This window comes from Carya illinoinensis, chromosome 13, assembly GCF_018687715.1.
Source record: "Carya illinoinensis cultivar Pawnee chromosome 13, C.illinoinensisPawnee_v1, whole genome shotgun sequence".
NCBI lineage: Eukaryota > Viridiplantae > Streptophyta > Magnoliopsida > Fagales > Juglandaceae > Carya > Carya illinoinensis.
The window spans coordinates 18,843,577-18,852,640 of NC_056764.1; the positions used below are offsets into that span (position 1 = coordinate 18,843,577).

The 9,064-nt window shown below is 37.6% G+C and overlaps 1 non-coding gene across 1 annotated transcript; it reads left to right on the plus strand.

Moving 5' to 3' along the window:
* Positions 1–8,503: 8,503 nt before the first annotated feature.
* On the plus strand, positions 8,504–8,610 carry LOC122293100. Its single transcript, XR_006237157.1, has one exon. It is a non-coding gene; the product is annotated as a small nucleolar RNA R71 (small nucleolar RNA).
* Positions 8,611–9,064: the final 454 nt, after the last annotated feature.

Genomic DNA, 9,064 nt, shown 5'->3' on the forward strand with positions numbered 1-9,064 from the left:
AATCTCTTTTTCACTCTTTCTTTTTTTATCACTCTCATTTTCACTCTTTCTTTTTTGAGCAACCTCACTTTTCAGTTTCAGTTGGTCCTCATAGACCTGTCTTGGAGTTAAAGGAGCAAGCTTGGTTGTTTTGCCCTCCTTTACAAAGCTGTACATGTTTTTGAATCCATCATGTATCACTCTCCTATCATACTGCCATGGTCTCCCCAACAATATATGGCCAGCATGCATAGGCACAACATCACAAAGCACTTCATCTTGATACTTCCCAATGGAAAAAGTAACTAACACTTGTCTATCCATGCTAACCTCCCCACAATCATTCAACCACTGCAGCTTGTATGGTCAAGAGTGTTTCAAGGTAGGTAAATTCAATTTTTCAACTAATGTAGTGCTACCAACATTAGTACAACTCCCCCCATCAATTATCATACTACATACCTTGCCATTGATGTGGCTTCTTGATGGGCCCCAAGGCGAACCAAGTCTTAAGAATCAATTACAAGATTAAGAGTCACGAAGATCAAGGGAGCAATACAAGAATTGGTACAGTCCAATTGGGATCAAGTTAGCAAGAGCCCAACACTCATGATGGGCTTGAAAGAAGAAGAACCAGTTTTGATCCACTTGATCCAAGCTATGGAAGACACGACTTGGGCTTATTGTTATTGAATGCCATGGCCTTATTGATTTCATTAAAAGGGCTTATTTTATTAGTCAAATGAATTAATCAAGAATAATTGGGCTTGGGGGATGTCCAGCCCACACGTCTTATTTCTAATGAACTAGGGTTTTGGGAAGGCCTTGTATTTTGGCCAAGGGTTTATTTGGAAAGTTATAATTTTATGTCTTACTCGGGTTTCAGAAGTTACTGTAGCGCGGCGTAAGGCACTGTTCACGCTACAGTACCCGAGGCATTGTTTACTTAGGGTTTTTGGGGATTGTCTATTTAAACCAATTGTAACTTCATTTGAGAGGCAGACTATATGGAATTATCATTGAGAGTTGAGTTATCTCCTCTTGTTTTTCTTGAACTTCTGAACTTATCAAGGGTAAATCAAAACCTTTGTGGCGTTCTTCCTTTATAATTGAGGTTCTTGAGACGGGTTCTTCAATGGGTCTAGATTTTGATATAATCTAGGTTCTTTGAACGAGTTCTCATCGGGTCTAGATTCTCCATCCATATACCTGAGTTTGGCTTTCTTGGGATTGTTTTTCCAGTATTGTTGTTAGGTCTTAAAGCAAGTCTATTGGGGTTCACATCATTTGGTATCAGAGAAAGGTTTCCAATCAGGTGTAATTCTATCTTTTATCTATTGCATCTTTAATTCTAGGATTTCATTATTCTAAGGTTGCAAAAAAAAAAAAAAGTGCAGAAATTCGTTTTTCCTAGGGCTGCTAGATTACTCTATCATTTTGGTTTCATGTTTGTCAACATTGGGTGGCTAAATTGCTTGTTTGAGGGCTGCCAAAATTTGCAACATCTGTAGGGTTGGAAATTTCTGGGTTTCTTGCATCTTTAAGTTTGTCAATTCCTTGGAGTGTCGTTTCATTGATTCTCTTCTATTTCCTTGCCAATTTTTATGTGTTTGAATTCAGTTGTTTGATTGTTACAATTGAATATTGCTGTTTTTTATTGAAATAGTGGGAAAAGAAAAGAAAAGAAAAGAAAAGAAAGGAAAGGAAAAGAAAAGAAAAGAAAAAAAATAAAAATAAAAAAATCCAAAATTTTATTTTATTTCAAAGGGGCTGCATATATCATTATAGTTGGTATATTGTCTTGTGATTACTCTTTCCCTTGTATCATTTTCTTGAGTCTTGTGTCATTTTATTCTTTCAGTGTTTTCTCTTGCTCTTGTTTCTTGGACCTAATTACTAGTTGGAATAAGACGAGGTTGTATTGTCTTGATTTAGTTCAATTAGTTCTGAAAGAACTTGAGTGGGAAAACTCTTGAGGTAAAAGGCAAGAGAGTGTGAGATCATTATCGGAAAAAAGCCAATTAAGTGTGAAACACGAATGGAGTGCCATTATTTGAGTGCAAACACATACGATAGAGAGCGTGGTCTTTTTCCACTAACATTCTTTTTTGTGCAGCACATACAATGACTCATTAAAGTGACTCATAACCAAAGGGGATGTCAAATAATTCATTTGTGCTGCAAGCCATACAACAACAATTTGAGCGGTTGAACATGGTGTTGGGAGAAGTAAGGGATATGATAGATCAACGAGGTGCAGTGATTAGAAATCTACAAAGTGGGAAAGATAGGAGGAGACATGAGCCTAGTATTGAGAATAGGTATGATAAGAATGAAGAGTATGGCGAGTCTCTTGTTGTTAGGCGTGCTCCCAATACAGAATTTAAGATGGATGATATAGAGCAGCAAAGAGAGAACATTTTTCATACTAGATGCCACATCAACAACAAGGTATGTAGTATGATCATTGATGGGGGAAGTTGTACTAATGTTGCTAGTACTAATTTATTGAGAAATTGAATTTACCTACCTTGAAACACCCTAGACCATACAAGTTGCAGTGGTTTAATGATTGTGGGGAGGTTAGGGTAAATAAGCAAGTACTGGTTTCTTTTTCAATTGGGAAGTACAAGGATCAGGTGTTTTGTGATGTAGTGCCTATGCATGCTGGCCATATTTTGTTGGGGAGGCCGTGGCAGTGTGATAGGAGAGTGATCCATGATGGGTTTAGGAACATGTACAGTTTTGAAAATGATGGAAAAACAATCAAACTTGCTCCTTTAACTCCAACACAAGTCCATGAGGACCAACTCAAGTTGAAAAGTGAGGTTGATCAAAAAAGAAAGAGTAAACGTGAGGTTGGGGAAGAAAGAAATAGTGAAACCTCAAGAAAAAGAGAGAATGAGTTGAAAGACAATTGTGAGGCTGAGAGTTCAAAAAAAGATGTTGAAAAAGGGATTGAAAGAAAGGAGAGTGTAAAGCAAAAAGAGAGCGAAAGAAATGAGGGTGATGTTAAAACCACAAGAAAAAAAGAGAGTGAAAAGAAAGATGAGAGCGAAGAAAGTGAGAGAAAAACAAAGAGAGAAGTGAGCTTTTATGCTAAGCCAAATTTTAATACTAACGGACTTAACAAATCTTTGGCTAGTGTTGTTATCTCTTTCTTGCAGGGATATGAGGTCATGATTCCTAGCGGTGTGCTTAGTGGATTGCCACCTATTAGAGAGATAGAGCAATACATTGATCTTGTGCCAGGTGTGACAATCCCTAACCGACCTTTATTTGAAGAGCATGAGTCCTTGACGCACTTGAAGGGACAAGTTAAGTTGGATAGAATGCATGCCAAGTGGGTTCAATTCATTGAGACCTTTCCTCGTGTAATTCAGTACACATATGGTTAGAGAAATCTTGTATTTGAAGCATTATCAAGAAGGTATGTCCTTGTCTTCATTTTGGATGCAAAGTTAATGATGATGGCTTGACTAGTGTGTATGGAGTACGTGAGAAAGCATCATTTTTTCATTTATACAGACTAGATTGGTACTTGTTTAGAGAGAAAAGACTTTGTGTGCCCACTAGTCTTATGCGTGAGTTGCTTGTGCATGGATGTAGCCTGTTGAGAAATTTTGATATAAAGAGGACTTTAGACGTGTTGCATGACCATTGGTGGGAGTACTACTTGTCATTCATTAAGTTTGCATATAGTTGGAGTGGTCACATTGGTATAAAGAATATTTTAGGCATATTGCATGAATATTGGTGGGAGTATTGTTTCCCATTCATTGAGTTTGCATATAGTTGGAGTGGTCACTTTGGTGTTGACCGGTGCAAAACTGCAAGTGCACAGTATCGTAGTTTTATAGTAAAGTAATAAGTAGAGTATCGTCCTCAGGGATTGGTACCTTACTCTTGCCAAATACCATAATTATACTAATCTCAATTTTATCTAGAGGAATCGCTAAGGTTTTTGTAGTTGCAAATAAACTTAGATCAACTCAAAGAGAAATAAGCAAAGAAAATAAAACTGACTTTCAAAGATCAAATTCAATGGGGAAGAAAACTTCTAGGAAATCGATTTCACCATAATTCTTCACTATGCTTTTCTCATCCAGCTAATTTAACTTAAACCTCTTTTATCTATTAGCAAATCTCTAATTCATCCAAAAGCCTCTTTCGATAGTCAATTGGAAGTGATTCTAGTTTATCAATTCACACAAGAGTATGCAAATTAAATAATCAAGAACGCAATAAGACCAATGATTTAATTACTACACAGGTTCATACAAGTCTTTCGATCTCTATACTTACCTATGCTGAAATATCCAAGATCTACCCTATGATTCCCTCTTTCGATAGCAAATCACAAAATTAATAATCATCTAATCAATGGCCAGTTAATTAGAAGCATTAAACTCAGAATAAATCAGATAAACAAAGAGAGAATTGCATTAAATTAGCATGGACAAACAAGCATAGTTCGGAAATAGGTTACATCGTTTTCCTAGAATAAAGAAAATTTAGCTCATGCTAGAAATGGAATTCAACATAAACGAATTCACCATAATTGTTCTGAGAATATGGGAAGAAGAAAATAAACACTGAAAAATCCTCCTTGCAGCCTCAACTCGTCGTCAAAAGCTCAAGGGAACGATTCAACGCTTTTCTCCCGTCCATGCTCGTGTATGAATCCAACGTACGTGCAATAAATTGGAATTCCGTCTCCAAAACAATTGATTTGAATCCCTCTAGCTATGTTTTTCTCTCCCAAAGAGTGTTCTCCAGTCAAAACTCGCGGCTCTAGAGTGAAAAATGGCTTTTATATGGTCCCACGGCGGAAAACCTAAAATCTGTCAAAATACGATGTTCGCTCGAGCGGGGTGTCGAGCGCGCTTCGAGCGTTCGACTCTGCCTGATTTCGCTCGAGCATCCTATCGAGCACACATCGAGCGTTCGACTCTGCCTGATTTCGCTCGAGCGGCCAATGTCTCTGCTCGAGCGATCTTCGTTTTTCAGCAACCCGCTCGAGCTCCCTGTCGAGCGGCAGTCGAGCGTTTGAATCTGCCTGAATTCGCTCGAGCGGCCAAAAGCCTCCGCTCGAGCGAACTTGTAAAATCTGCAATATGAAATTTTGCAAGTCATCAAATACGCCCAAACTTACAACTTTGTTTGTCCTCAAACAAAAAGAAAAACAAATGATAGTTTAGGCAATATCAACTCGACCCCAAAGAAAAGTATCATCACTCACCAAGCTTTTATGAATTTAGATTTCATCTCTAGTATCTTACTCTTTTAACATCAAAGATAGCAAGAAAATCAATCAAAAATTTTGCAATTTGTCAAGCAAGAGTTAGGTGTTTACTTCAACCTAAAGCTAAGACCTTGAGTGTGTGTGTGATATAGTCAATTTTAACCTCAAACCACCTGCAAACTCAGATAAAAGTAGAACGACCAAAATCAGAAGAATTCTCTTAAAACTTAACCCCATAAGTCCAATTTTCAGAAATCCTCTCCACTAATGTAGTCAACACCAAAATCAAAGATCAAAAGGTCTTTATTAAGGTTGTAATGATAGGCCACAGGGTGAGGGTTAAGAAAGAACTGGATATGGGAAATTAAATCAAACTGGGAAAATACTTAGTGAAAAGAACATTAAAAGAGAAACTCACATGATTCAAATCATAGCTCTTTCTTGGCAATATGCTCATACTTGTGGCATTATTATTGCTGTAATCACTGATGTAATACCAACACTTCCCTTAACAAAATTTGAGGTAATTCACTTTCCGCTTGGCGACTTTTTTTTCTTTTCTTTTCTTTTTTTTTTTTTTTTTTTAATCACTTCCTTTCTTCTTCTTCTTTTTCTTTGATCAAACAGAGCAAACATAATACGTTTCATCATCAAACCAATTTTCTCTTTTAAATGTAACTCTCCACCAAAGTATTTTCTCAAACTATCAACGGTAGATTCATTGTTTTTCAGGCTTAGAGCGGGCATGGTTTATGTAGTTTAATGAATCAATAAAGGCTCATGAAGGCTCAAGGGGGTTGACTATGGAAACACACCATGTAATGATGGCATGACATTTAGGACGGCTGGGAAAGCTTTTTGGTTATGCCAAAGAAATGCCTAGATCATTTCTCTGATATTTGGTCTCAACTAGGATTTCGCCTCAAGGACCCATCAACGGATTCTAGAGCAAAGCAAAATCGAACCTCCCTCTTTCAATTAATTCAACTTCTTCTCTTCATAAGCAAAATGGAATAAGAGAAAAACGACTATGTGCTCAATTGTGTTCAAGGTCAAAGATTTAAACCAAAGTACCCACAAAACTTCACTTGACATAAAAGAAATTTTTGAAAATTTTTCTCAAAACCATCTTCAATCACAAATTTCAGAGTCATAGAGAATTCAATCTTACTCCAATGCATGCTTGGTAAGAGAATCAAACAACCCATCAACAACCCAAGACTTAGAACACAAGAGGATCAAATGATTATAAGAGTTTACACCCCCAAACTTAAACTAAACAATGTCCTCATTGTAATACAAAAGTAAAAAGGATTGAAGAAATAAAAGAACTTCCCTGGTTGCATCATGAATCTTCCGTAGATTAGAATTTTTCAGCTCTTTATTCTTGCTAAATAAACCTGCATCAAAAACCAATTTATTAAAACTTAAATAAATAAAGATAATAAAATAAATGAAAGAAAGAAAGATAGATCTATGGGTTGCCTCCCATAAGCGCTTGTTTTAAAGTCTACAGCCAGACTTTTCAATCTTCATCAATCAGGATCTCCAAAAGGAATAAGAGTGCAGTTCCTCTCCACTTCATTGCTAAGTGATGTATCCTGCTGCAGGGCTCGTTCTAGGTGATTGGCTGGTGCATCTTCTTTAAAGGCCTTTTCTTCACATTGCTTAATGTCATCAACCCGAAAACAAGTACTTGGCTCTTCTGAAATTCTCATGGCTTGGTAAATGTTGAACAAAACCTCTTCCTTGTTCACTCTCAATGTTAACTCACCCTTTTGAACATCAATCAAAGCTCTTCCCGTGGCCAAGAATGGTCGACCAAGAATTAGTGGGACTTCTTCATCTTCTTCCATGTCTAACACCACAAAATCAGCAGGGAAGATAAATTTATCCACTTTTACCAATACGTCTTCTATGATTCCACGTGGATACTTGATGGACCGATCCGCTAGTTGCAAAGAAATTGTTGTAGGCTTCATCTCTTCAAGTCCCAATTTCCTGCAAACAGAAAATGGCATAAGATTAATGCTAGCACCAAGATCACATAAGACTCTATCAAAAAATGAATCTCCAATAGTGCAAGGCAAAGTGAAACTCCCCGGATCTTTCAATTTTTGAGGCAATTTCTTTTGAAGAATGGCACTGCATTCTTCAGAAAGCTTCACTGTTTCAAACTCCTCCAACCTTCTCTTCTTGGAAATGATGTCTTTCAAGAATTTGACATAGTTTGGCATTTGTTCCAAGGCATCTGCAAAAGGAATATTAATGTGAATTTTCTTAAAAATATCCAAAAACTTAGAAAATTGATTATCTAGTTTTTGCTTTTGAAAACGCTGAGGGTAAGAAAGTGGAGGAGCAAGAATAGGAGGATTGTCAGGAAATGAAATTGTAGGAGGCAAGTCGGTCTCCTCTAGTGTATCATTGACAATCTCCTCTTCTTCTACTTGATCTTTGCTTTGGCCATTGTTCGCAGCGGTAGGAGTGGACTTGCTCTCCTTTAATGGTGCCCTCTCAATTTCTTTTCCACTCCTAAGTGTGATGGCCTTGCATTGTTCCTTTGGATTCACTTCAGTGTTGCTGGGAAAAGCTCCTCTTTGTTGGGCATTGATGGTAGTGGCTAGTTGCCCAATTTGCACTTCAATATTCTTTATAGCAGCTCCCATATTGCTACAATGAGTCTCAATGTTGTCCAACCGTGAATCAGTCTTTTTAAACCTTGCATTGGTCTCCTGAACAAAGGAAACCATGGCATCCTCAAGTGACATCTTCCTCTCGCTTGGTTGGCTATCAAATCCGGGAGGATGTTGAGGTTGCAACACATTCTTGGTATTTCCATATGACAAATTCTCATGATTTCTAAGCCCTGGATGATAGTAATTTGGCATAGGATTACCACGATAATTGTAGTTCCGATTGTTGACATATTGAACTTGTTCTTGACTCGCCTCATTGCTTGGAACTATCATGCTTGTGGATGCAACATATTCTGTACTTTGTGGTATCCTTTGTGTTGTCAAGGCTGAAATCTGATGAGATAGAGTAGCTACTTGAGTGGAAAGAGCTGCTATCGGCTCCAAGTCATGAATTCCAGCAACCTTCTTAGCCAAAGTCCTCTCAGTTGGCCATTGATAGTTGTTTGAGACCATTTCCTCCAAAAGTGCAGTAGCACCTTCAGCTGTCTTCGACATCAGAGTTCCACCAGAAGCAGCATCAACTATAGTTCGAGTTTGCCCATTTAACCCATTGTAGAACATCTGAACTTGCAACTAATCTGGCAATCCATGTTGTGGGCAACGTCGAACCAAGTCCTTATACCTTTCCCATGCTTCATAGAGTGACTCAAAATCATTTTGCTTGAACTGGCCAATCTCACTCCTGAGTTGGGCTGTTTTTGTAGGAGGAAAGAATTTAGCAAGAAACCTCTCAGCCATAGCTAGTATCTTATTTCTTCTTAGTGATCTAAGAGTTCTTTCAATCTTCGGATCAACAGGAATAATGTCACGAGATCTAGTACGGCTCATCCAATGTCAAAAACACACCTGTAGAACAAATTAAAACAAAATTCTAAATTAAAACCAAGATTACTTTGTATCGATATTGACGAAAAGAATAAGAATAAACCAATCCCCGGCAACGGCGCCAAAAACTTGACCGGTGCAAAACTGCAAGTGCACAGTATCGTAGTTTTATAGTAAAGTAATAAGTAGAGTATCGTCCTCAGGGATTGGTACCTTACTCTTGCCAAATACCATAATTATACTAATCTCAATTTTATCTAGAGGAATCGCTAAGGTTTTTGTAGTTGCAAATAAACTTAGATCAACTCAAAGAGAAATA